We start from the raw sequence: 12,049 nt of genomic DNA, 5'->3' as shown, positions 1-12,049 counted from the left end.
TGCTTGTGACGACGTACTCGGCGCGCCAGATTCCCACCGCCACCAGCTCCAACGTTCCAACACAGATGTCACTTGTGTTAGCGGGCAGCACTACAGTCGGTGACGGCCCGACCATTGCCTTTCCTGCCCCCATGTCCTTTGTCAACTCGGCACCCAGCATCATTCGCCCGTTGCGAAGCAGCCAGGCTCGTCCACCTTAGCCCCCGCACTCCACCCGACGGCTCTTCCCGGCACCTGACATGAACTTACCGGACTCTCCATCTCTGGCTACTTCATTTCTGCCCCGTCGGCGCGCAAATTTCGCCGTTCCGTCTAGGCGGGGGGCCCTATAGCACCCGGCGACGCTATAAAGCGCCGGCGCTGAGATCGGCGTTACAGCGCGCGCTAGAAGAAAATAAAGATGGACAGCGCGTGCTCGGGGCGCACACCCGGCACGGGCAGTTCGCAACGAGAAGCCTGCCACGCTGGTCGTCTCTCTCTGGTGCACCGCTGCAACCCCGCAAATCCTCAACAGTCTCATACACGAAATTGACAAGATACGGGTACGCGGACTCTACATCCACAAACACAGACGGCTAGACACTACATTGGCCAAACTCCGTAAGGTGGGGGACCAGGTGGGCCGCATGGTCCGCCGGGTTTCCAACAAACGTGACGGTTACGAAGTAAGAATGCCTTGCGGCTGGCAACGCCTTTGTAACCAGTAGAATTCTCTATTAGACTCCTTATCTCCACCTACGGAAACAAGAGGAGCATGCGCTTGAGGTCATCCTTCGCAAAATTATTAAGCGTGCCATTGAACTCCCCATCACTACTTCAAACAGCCGGCTTATGGCTCTTAGGGTGGTGAATACATTCCGGCAGCTCCGGGAGGCGCACATTACGAACCAGTACATGCGCTTGTCGCAAACGCAGTTGTGTCGCCGCTTTCTTCCTCGCCTCCATATCCAACACTCCATTCCCATGGAAGACAGGTTTCACATCCCATAACTGTGGAGACGAGCCCCCCATGTGCAGCCTCTTCCAGCCAAGATGTCACACGAAGATCATAATGGTCGGCGCCTAGCACGAGCGGAATCCCTAGCCCGACATTATGACAACAAAAACAGGTGTATACTACGTGGACTACTCCGGTCCTCACCATGGGGGATGGTACACGGTCGCGGTAGTTCACAGCAGCAACACAGATAACAGCGTCACCTTCAGAGCCCGCAGTGCAACACACGCAGAAGTGGTCGCGACTGTTCTCGCGGCCTAGCATTCCCATTCCAAAAACATGATCAACGACTTGCGAGGGGCTTGTCGGAACATTTCAGGGGAAGGCGGCACTCCCTTAATAGACTATCAAATCTACCAAAAATTGCGTACGGGATACAGACCCCGCACACCGTTACCTTACATGGGCCCCTGCTCATCAGTGGATGGCAGGAAACGAGGCAGCAGACGCAGCGCCCGCGCGCTCTCTCCTCGGGCTGTTTTCTCTTCCCCAGCCGATCCGGAACTCGATTTTAATCCGGTCTATACCTTCAAATGACTATCAAGGCAGTCATCGCCTGTACCCTAGCCCATGTAAAGGCCTCAAGAAGGCGTATGAGAGGTTCCTTGTCCGCCTTCTCATCAATACATTGCTGTGTTCGGGAACGCTAAAATATTTTGACCCCTCTTTTAACGGCAGCTCCACGCACTGTACAGCGGTGTCTTCGGACCTCTATAACATGGGGTGGGCCGGCTCCTCCGACCCGGCTATTCCCCCTTCCCCAACTCAACCCGGGAAGACTGGGAGGCGACCCAGTTTGGCTGTCATGACTTGCAGGCCCAACAAGCCTGAGTCAGGCGCCCTTGGACGGCGGCCACCGCCACTGGGGTCCCATACTAGGGACTTCCACCTAGTGCTTATAAGGATCGATCCCCCACGGGCTGATCCAAATATACCCCCTGTCCCTTCCTAATAAATGTTTTCAGCCCTACCACCATCCCAAAGGGGTCAGTTACGCGCCTTTTATTCGATTTCGAAGCTGCCGCTCTTCAACGGTTTGGTAGTTTAAATCGCAACTAAGGTGTCTACTGTCCCAGGGGGCCAGTTATGCACCTTTACTTTGCTTTATCCGACGGGCAAATGAAGGAGAAATGAGGCGACACTGCGACCTTCATTTAACTATCGTAGTGAAGATTTCGCTGCACGAAACTTGTGCAGATACGGGGAAACAAACCAAACTCTAAGATTGCGAGGCCAGCGCGCGTAGTGCACGCTATGAAGGCTGGCTGGTTGAAACTGAATAAAAATTCGACCTACTGAATGTGACCTAGTGAGTGAGCCTGGTCTTTGACTTCGTGAAGTGCCAGTGTACTTATGCTTACATGAGAAAATTATGAGTATGCAAATTTTTAAACGAGACCCGATTAAAATTGCGTTCTGCTCTATAATGCATTTTCATTGACTGCCAAGGTATATATGTGGAACGAAGATACCGTCCCGCTTGAAAAGGGTTGGTGGCAGTTGTCACCATGCTCCACCTTTTTCTTTATTTTTGTTTAGGAGTGTTGTAAATTTTTATGAAGATTCGCCATCTTCTTTACCTATGGCTTCCTACACTTCTAACCTTATGTCACCTCTGTGCACTTGAGCCACTAATCTTCCAGTCGCTTGCTGCTAACTTCCACCGCAGATTTATTTACATGACCATTGTTATTTTTAAACCCCAGGGCCCCGTGAAGAATGCCTGCATTGCCATCCGGATGGATACCATTACATTTGAGTATGAGGTGTTCAATTGTTTCTGCATGTCTACCACAGTTGAAGGAATTGGTGAATGCTAAAAAACACGGAAAAGGGACGAACACACAGGACGAAGTGCTTACGTGTGTTCGTCCCTTTTCCGTGTTTTTTGTTATCGCTCACCAATTCCTTCAAGTATGTATTTCCAACTAGCCCCAGTAGTAGCTCTTATGTCTACCACACACAGCCCACGTGTCATCTTCGTTAAATTTCTTTCTGTGGCTGAGCGTGCTAAGACACCGTGACCTAGCTTCAAAGAGTAGGGCACTGCCTCTTGAGTTATTCGAGAAAAATTCCTTCCTGATCTGTGTTTCTCGGTATATATATAGTACTGCACTTTTCCATTGCATTAGTAGAATTTTTACCTTTCGCGTTTTTCACCCGTCGTTTAATGCTCTCTTTCTCCGTGCTCGTGTCCGGTATAGTTCCTGGTTAGTTTTCATTGTGAGGCAACGCTCTTTCTGTTAAGTGTTTAAATGCTTTAGCTGCCCTCATCTTAACGTCCAATTTCCTCAGGCATTCTTCATACAGTATTTTAATCTGAGCGTCCCGTGCTTCGAACGATGCCCAGCCCATCCATATCCTCCTGTATTGCCTTGTTTGTAGTTTTGCCGTGGGCCCTTAGTACTAATCCTGCAACAGGTCTCTGATAGATCTCAATTGAACGACTGCCCTTAAGCACAGAACCGCATTCCCGAAAGTAAGCCCTGGCACCATTATTCCTTTCCAAATACCACTCAGTATTACATCTTCGTTGTACCCCCTAATGCCCTGTGTTTCAATATCCCGGCGTCTCTTCGCCCTTTTGCCCTGAGCGACTGTTCGTGCTTCTATCAATGCAGAGCTGTAGCAACGCAGTGCCATCTATGTCGTAGAGATGGAAGTAGATTCGAATAGCTTGTGCTGAGGTGCGATAGATGGTGCTATTACCGTGTTGGTTTTAAAGCCCCTTAGGTTGTCTGCGATGCGGTTGTTTCATCACGGCCAGCGGCATTGATTGATATATTGATTAAAAACATCTTTATTTAGTGCATATTTGTAGACCATGCGGTAGGGCCGCCTAGTCAGGTAGTACACTGGCTGTTGCAGCTGCGCTGGCCCTACCCACCAGCCAGTGCTGACGGTCAGGATCATCGCTGAGCGGAATAGCCTCCCACCGCTCCTCCGAGCGGTTTGGAATGGGGTCAACTAAGGGATTAAATTGGCATGCCCACACCATGTGGTAGAGGTTAGCTACCCCTCTTCGGCAAAACTAGGCGTGGCGCGATGAACCTGGACGACGTACCAGGTTTTTACGTAATTTCCGATGCGAGCGCCCCTTCGTGGCGAGCGCCTTTTAATTGCCGCAAGCGTACTTTTTACGACCGTCCAGAAGCGGCGCTCATAGCCTTAGGGAACTAAAATCACTGGAACTCTGAAAGTACCGCAGCTGTTTTCTCTTTGCCGCCGCGCCGCCTATTGGCCAGTTGCGATCACGTGATTAGGCGCCTCCATAGATGGTCCACTCGCTATAGGAGCCGACGGGGCGCAGTGCTTCCAAGGTGGTTGGAGGACAGGGTTTACGAAGTAGCACGTTCAGTATCGCATCGGTGTGCGTGTGCGCGCGCGTGTCTGTGCATCTATCTGAGCGTATGTCTGCGTGCGTGTGCGTGTCTCTGTGTACGCGCATGTGTGCTGCGCGCGCGCGTTTCTGTGTACGTGCGTGTGTCTGTGTATGCGTGTCTCTGTCAGTGCGTGTGTCTGCGTGCGTATCTGTGTGCGCGCGTGTCTTTGTGCACCGCGTGTGTCTGTGTGCGTGCGTGTGCGTGTCTCTGAGCATCGTGTGTTTGTGTGAGTGTGACAGCTATAAATGTCTTCGGACACGTTGCTTTACGAGATTTTTTTTTCCCTGCTGGTCATCGATATTAATGAGGCTAGAATAAAAAATAATAAATTGCGCAGTTTAACGTCCCGAAGTGACTCGTTAGCTACGAGGGGTGCCGAAGTTGAGCGCAGTGGGGGGATTTATGCTACCTGGAGTTATTTTACGCGCACTTACATCGCACTGCGCACGGGAGTTTTCGTATTTCGCCTCTATTTAAATACAGCCACAGCACGTCCACATGCTATCTGGCCATCTGGCCGCACAGTTAAAGCGTTGGCTCCCTCGTCGGCCTTGGGGTCGCCCAACTATCTGCCACAAGCCTCCGACCGGCGACTGACCACACGGAGGGAAGAACAACTGCGCATTTCTGCGAGCAACTGTGCATTTCTTCTAAGCGACTCTGTATACTGAAACTGCATGCATACGCAACACAAAGCCAACAACCTCACTTAATTCACTCATCATTTTGCGTCGTTATGGGTGTCATTGTTGTCACTTCATGGTTCCGCTCAACGTGATATAACAGCGGCGGCTGATGCATAGAATGTGTGTGCATGTGTTAGCGAGTGTGGAAGCAAAAGTGTTGGTATGCGTGCAGCGGTATCCGCGGTGCGGTAAATTTTTCGAACCTCTGGTAATGGTGCACATCACAGTAATGCGGCGCATGTCCCGAGCAAGATTTAACCCAGATTTTTTTTATGAATGCAACTTGTCTAACTACCTACGCTTATTTGTTGTTTTGCTGAACCGTTACGCTTCTACCAGGTCAGATTATCAATGCCACGTTCTCGGAAAAGGCCTCATATTGCATTCACATAAATAGTTCCTTTTTTAATAACTTCAGTGCTTTCCATTGTTGCCTGAATGTACTCAAGTATTGCAAAATATCCATTGCATGCCATTTTTGTATATTCATTGATACAGTTTGTGATTATTTGCTTTAGTTGAGCATGGTTGCGTAGCCTTTTGTTGAATACATCATCCGCTCAATAACTATAGGCCTACATCTGAGCTGTTTCACTTCCCTAAGTATGTTTTTGTTTTCTGTGTTTTGCTTTGAGGACTGCACCCAACGGGTGACAGATGTCCACAGCTGGCTTATTCGTGGTTTTTATGCATATTTTCGGCGTAAAACTACACGACTCATCTGTAATAAACATTGCATCTGAAAAACTGTGTGTCATATTGTGACTGTATTTATACTCAAGACTTATATTAGTCAGGCACTTGCTTTAGGATAGCCTTGACTGTGGCTGACCAAATTGCTAAGACCTATAACTTCCTCTTGAGTTTTGTCACGGTCGTTGCTATCTGTTTTTTTCTTTTCTAACGTAACATTTCTTTAAGCGGATTTAAAAAGGAATAGAATGTGGGCGGAAAATGCCCAAGTGTGCCAAACTTTGGGGGTGTTCTACCTAAATTTGGAAGCCAACACTGAGTTTCCATAGTCAAATTAGGTTGGACCCCAATGTTGGTCAAATATGGACGACATCAAATTTATGGGTTCTTTTGAGACAAATTTTGCGGATAGCCCACCTAATTTTGAAGCTCACCATTCAATCGGCCATATTAAAATTAAGCTTGACACCAATTTTGATGAAATTCGGACAAGGTCAAATTTCGGCGGTCTCGGCTTCGGCTCGACATCACTTCAAGGTCGCCGACAGTGGGAGCTGAAGTCGTTTCATGCTTATATGAAAAGTTCATATTCGTTTTTAAGCCACCGCGAAAATTCTCAACTACAAAAACGATTAAGCCGTAGCATGTACACTGCGCGGTGCCAAACTCAGACTGAACCTTAATGAAAAATTTTAGGACGGCCATCGAAGCAAATGCCCCAGCTTGTTCCCAGCAACCATCCCACTTCTGAAACTCCACTCGTGAACAACTTCATAAACTGTACTTCCGCGATAATTAGTTCGAAGTGGATCTACATTTAACTGAACATTGGTATGCTGAAAATATTCAGGAATGTTCAAATATATTGTAAATATTATGCTTCATATACTATGCCGTGTTGAGACAGACGGTATTGAAAAGTAAAAAAGAATGTGAGTTGTATGCAGCAAGTGGTTTTGTTCGTGCCGCAAGCGCTCGTAATTGGCACTTTCATTGCGCGTACGAGAGGCTAATTTACGTGGCTCGTGGTAGACAAGCATGTCGCATGTCTTTCTCGTGTTTTTATTCAATAACAGAGCGTTGAAAAATTGCGAACTTAAGAGCGCGCGCATGTGCCAGCCAACTGCACGGACAGCGAGCGAGCGATGGCCAAAAAAGCGTGCCGTGTGCAGCGCGCGCAGCCGGCGGGTGAGCATATTCGAGGAGGAAAACGCCGGAGTGGAGGAGAGTGTCGCTACTTTAAAAGTATCGAGGGGCTTTATAGCGTACTAAAGCCCCTGAAAATACTAAAGAATGACTTTTGTTTTCTTTGTGATTTCATGTGACTGCGGTGGCGACCTCTAGCCCGCTCCAAAGGAACTAACGCCCCTTTTCAATCAGTTGCGCTGGATTCCCGTGCTTGCCGAGTTATTCTCTATGTATCCGCATTTACCGTGTGTTCCGCTGCATAAGTACATCGGTGACTTAGGAGAAACATTTGCATGCTCCACTGAATCGTCTGAAGGCAAAAATGAGCACGAATAGATGGATTGTTTTGGTAGAGCCGCACGCGCACCGTGTCCGGGTGCGCCGGGCTTTATGCGGCGCGCCAAGTTTGATATCGAGGGTGGGGCGTGCATGGAATGTGACCGTGAATCACGAAGCCGTAGAATGAATTTGCGGTGATCTGTTTTGGTGAAGAGGAGTATGCAAACAGAACGACCGTCACCGCCGGAACGCTGGACGTGCTACAACGGATGCATAGGTTTGACATTCGAGAAGACATAAGCAAGTGAAGACATTCTAAATGCCCGTAGTTCATCCGCTATTCTAGTGGCTTTTGGTTTCGGTATGCTGCAGTGTATCGCGGCCCAGGTAAGAAGCTTGAGGGAATGCTCGAAATACGGTATGAAGGCCACGCTACGCGTGTACTTAGTGTGCCTCCCCTAATGTTCTCTCGCGTGCATGAACTGTAACGATATAGACTCCCGCAGTAAAATTTTCTTTGGAGTGGTTACTTAGTAAGGAGGAAACCTACCTCGCAAATATCCTTCGCCTGCCAGCAATGGGATAATAAAGTTCTACGTAAATGTTTCATCGGCATCAGTCATTTGGTGAGAAGCAAAAGCTACCTCGCTTTTAACACATCTGTCCGATAATCTTCCATATTCGTATAGTCGCTATTAGAGCACTGCACGGGCCTTAATTATTCACGTGTCCCGATCCCGTCAACCTTTTTCGTTACCCGCCCAAGCCCGACCCGATTTTTTCGATATAGGCCCCAACCCACCCGGAACGCGAGGTAGACATGCCCGGCTCAGGCTCGTAAGCAGCCCGAGTACTAAATGCACATCGGTAAAGCCAAAGCCTTTTGTTATACGAATCTCATTTTAAAAAAAAGAGGCAAAATCTGGTCGATGGCGTTGCGTTAATATTCGCCCGGCCAATTCTGTGTAACCAAACTTTCCTCCGGCCCGCGTCGGTTTTCGATGATGGGATCGCGAAGAACCGCTTTCCGCCGTCGTGATGGTTCTTGCACCCGAAGGCGCAGCAGCCCGTCATGCCGCACAGATAGACGGCTTGAAGTTAGGTGACTGAAGCACGTTCCGCGCAAAACAAACGCCACTGTTCTTCACAGCAAGCAAAAGCGCACTGTCCGCAACGACGCCTGCCGAACCTACGGTGCGCGGTTGGAGCGGACAATATGGCATCTGCGGCCGCGAAAAGCGCGGGTGTAAAAGACTCTTGCGAAACCATCAACCAATGGGAAGAGGCGACGGGCGCAGGAGAGGGACAGGCGGCGCTCTGCAAAGGTTGTCGTTACTTTAAAAAGTTCCAGGGGCTTTATAGGGAACCAGTATGTTAACTGTGTGGCGAACATGGAGGGGGAAAAAAGACTGATTGGGGAGCGGCCAGCGTTCGCAAGCCTAGTGTTTATGAAGCCGTTTTCTCCCTCAGTTTTTCGCTCTCCCAGTAAGTCCTTTACGATTTGGTTCTGGTATGTTTTAGAGCGCGCTTATGCGCGGCTTGTGGCGCGGGGCGTTTGCAGCTAGGAGGTTGATCTACGGTCATTTTGCCGCGCTAATACGCGCATGCGCGGGCGCAGCAAGGCTAGTTTTCACGGCACGCCATCACGTGGCGTGATCATCTGCGCAAATTTTCCTTCTTTTACTATATTTTCACTGGTTAAGACAGGCTTCAAGGCTGTCGCCGCATGCTCCCCCCTCACGGTGGCGAACCGTACGACCATTGTTCTTTATTTCCTTCATGAGTGCGACGGTCAGCAATGACATTCTGGGTTGGCAGATTGGGCGATTAATAGCAAATTGAGCTAAATTTTATCCTAGTTGATGTCAAAACTTTGCCTTTCGATATGTGGCTATTTCGTGCTACATTGTTTCCTGTGCATATGTGCAAAATAAAAGTAAAAAGCACCATCTCCTCTGTAATGAATCTTTTTAGTGATTTTGTTACATCCTTTCAGGGCTTTGTGCCAGTGTCCGATGCATCTCAGGTGGGGTTATTTTCACAGTTCAAGGTGCTGTTAGCAGATAGCAGCTTTGAAGCGTGAACCTCGGGACAGACGAGGCGACTATCATGTGTGGCCGCCTAAACAGCCTTTGCATAAAAATGAAAGCAGAAAATGCGAGCTTGAGAAGTGTGTGTGCCATTCCCTCCAGCAGCCCTGTAAGGAGGCGACTGATGCGCTCCTCACCGGCCTTGACTACCGCGTATATAGATTTAATAGAATTGTTGTACGCGGAACTTTGAAGTGGGTCATCCATTCTCCATAAAGAGCAGCAAGAGGGGAGGGAACATCGTCATCTTGGACGATGTCCCGAATAATTAGCAGACTGCAGCAGTGCTGGCCATCTTGTAAAAGACCATTGCTATTTTTTCGCATTTTTAAGTGTATTCCAACCGCTTATGTAACACCCCCTGAAAAGGGGGCCTTTAAGTAATAAAACTGAACTGAACTGCGCTTCTGTGCGACAAAGTGGCTCAGCGTTGCACCTCCCTTGCGATCAATCGTGAATCAGTGGGCTGCCCTGAAAGTCCCTTTGAAGCAGGGAAAAGCGCAGCGAACGCTTCTAGGCAGCAAGAGCCAAATGTATACTGATGAGCAAAGTTTACATTTTGTTTAATTTCTTAGCCCAATCATCGATGAATTTGTGCAAATGAACAAACTTCAAAGCGAGGCCCCCTGCCCTCTCAGGCTAAACGAGAAATTGATTTCTTCTGTAAAACGCTAACAGCAAGGTACCAATATCCCTCAAGAGAAAGTATACAACAGCTGTATCTTACCGGTACTCACCCAAGGGGCCGAAATGTGGAGGCTAAAAAAAGAGGGTTCAGCTTAAGTTAAGGGCAACGCAGCGAGCTATGGAAAGCAAAATGTTAGGTGTAACGTGAAGAAATCGGAAGCGGGCGGAGTGGGTGAGAGAACAAACGCGGTTTAATGACATCGTATTCTAAATCAAGAGGAAGAAGTGGGCTCGGGAAGGGCATGTAATGCGAAGGCAAGATAACCGCTGTTCTTTAAGTATGACGGAGTGTATTTCAAGAGAAGACAAGCATAGCAGGGGGCGGCAGAAAGTTAGATGGGCGGAGGAGATTAACAAGTTTGCGGGAATACGGTGGCTGCAGCTGGCGAAGGACCGAGTTAATTCTTGAGAAACGGGAAAGGCCTTTGCCCTGCAGTGGGCATAGTCAGGCTGATGATGATGATGACGACGCTGAACCTGACAACGCGGAATGGGAGCCGCACATATATTCCGTGTCAAGATATGAGGTATGGGATTTCTTTATTCGGCAGCCTCGAAAAGTCTTCTCTCGGCGACTGTTATTGGACACGTCCGCAACTTTATTTAGAGTGCAAAATTGCGCTGAAGCAGCTTTCTGCGAACCTGACGCTTCCGCGTGACCTGCACATTCTCGAACCAAACCGCCCCCCCCCCCCCCCAAAAAAAAAGAAACGTAATTGCGTACGACTTCGACATTCTCCATCGCCTATTCAGTACTTTTAGGGAACAATTAAATCTCTGCATTAGAATCGGAGTATCGCTTGCTCGAAACGAAAGTCGACGGTCTGGCAGAGGGCACCTGGTCATTAAGTGAATTCCGGGTAAGCTCGAGAAATGGAAAACAATGTTGCTGCAAGCAGACTTTCCCACTGATGTCTCAGTAATTATTAATTAAAAGACTAGCGCATAAAACAAGGAAAAATACTTACAAGAAAATAGGACGAGCTTTAAACACTAATTGAGGTTTTACTGCGACAAACAGGTAGATACATAAAAGCACTTCGGTGGCACATGCGCATACTGAGTCAGAACGAGCACAAACTAATCAAAATGTGGAAACCTGCTCCTGAGATACATTTCTTTCTTTCTGGACAGGGCAATTGATGTAGTGCTAACACAGTTATCGCCTTCTCTGTTAATGTCGCTCGTCCTGTCTCCTTCTATGTCTCTGTCCTTGTTTTATTGCGCTAGTATTTTAATTAATGATGACAAACCAACTAGCCCAGCTTTTTGCCTCGGTTGCATTGATGTCTCAGCTCGCGCTCTCTGTGTTATCGATACCTGTATTAAACGCCGCCGTCGAAAGAGTGTCCAGCCAGGTCTCGCTGATTAAAACCAACCTGCGAAGTAGAATGTCTAACTAGACATTGTAAACGCTCCTCCACGTGACGTATGACCTCGCCAGGAATGGGGGCTGCAGCAAGGATTTTAAACAGGGCCAAGAATGTTTGTCCCGTTTCAGCTCCAGAACTCTATACGAATCAAGCAGTTCTGCTTCACAATCAACTTATGATGCCATGCCGAGATCCGCCTTAAGCCCACTTTCCGTTATCTGTCGTGCTTGACCTTGTACAAACTGCCACATTGTGCTAAATTTTGTCTTGCACTTAACTGTAGTTTTCAAATGTTTGTGTTGTGTTCAGGGAAATTTTCGTAAGCTTGAAGCCTTGTGTGTGGCTGAACTCGTACCATTGATGAGGACCGCAAATGTGTTATCATGAATTAGCTTTCATGCCTTTGTTGTGGATTCCTTAAATTGTTGCAGCCTCTGCTTTCCGTGGCGCATAACCTCAGTGATGGTGCGCACGGGGCGGAAATGCCACTCCGTGGCTCCCATCTCAGAGGTCATATGTGGAAAAAAGTAAATATATAAATATCCTCGCATGAAATTAAATTGTACGTAAGGAGTTACCTCACAAAAAATAACGGTTTCTGGCTACCTTTCGTCTACTTAAAAATTTCTCATTTGGCTACATTTGGGCTACTGCGGAGGCCAATTCGGCTACC

The sequence above is a fragment of the Amblyomma mixtum genome, chromosome 7 (genome assembly GCF_055824585.1).
Source record: "Amblyomma mixtum isolate Tamu chromosome 7, ASM5582458v1, whole genome shotgun sequence".
In the NCBI taxonomy this organism is placed as follows: domain Eukaryota; kingdom Metazoa; phylum Arthropoda; class Arachnida; order Ixodida; family Ixodidae; genus Amblyomma; species Amblyomma mixtum.
Note: the sequence above shows the minus strand (reverse complement) of the source record.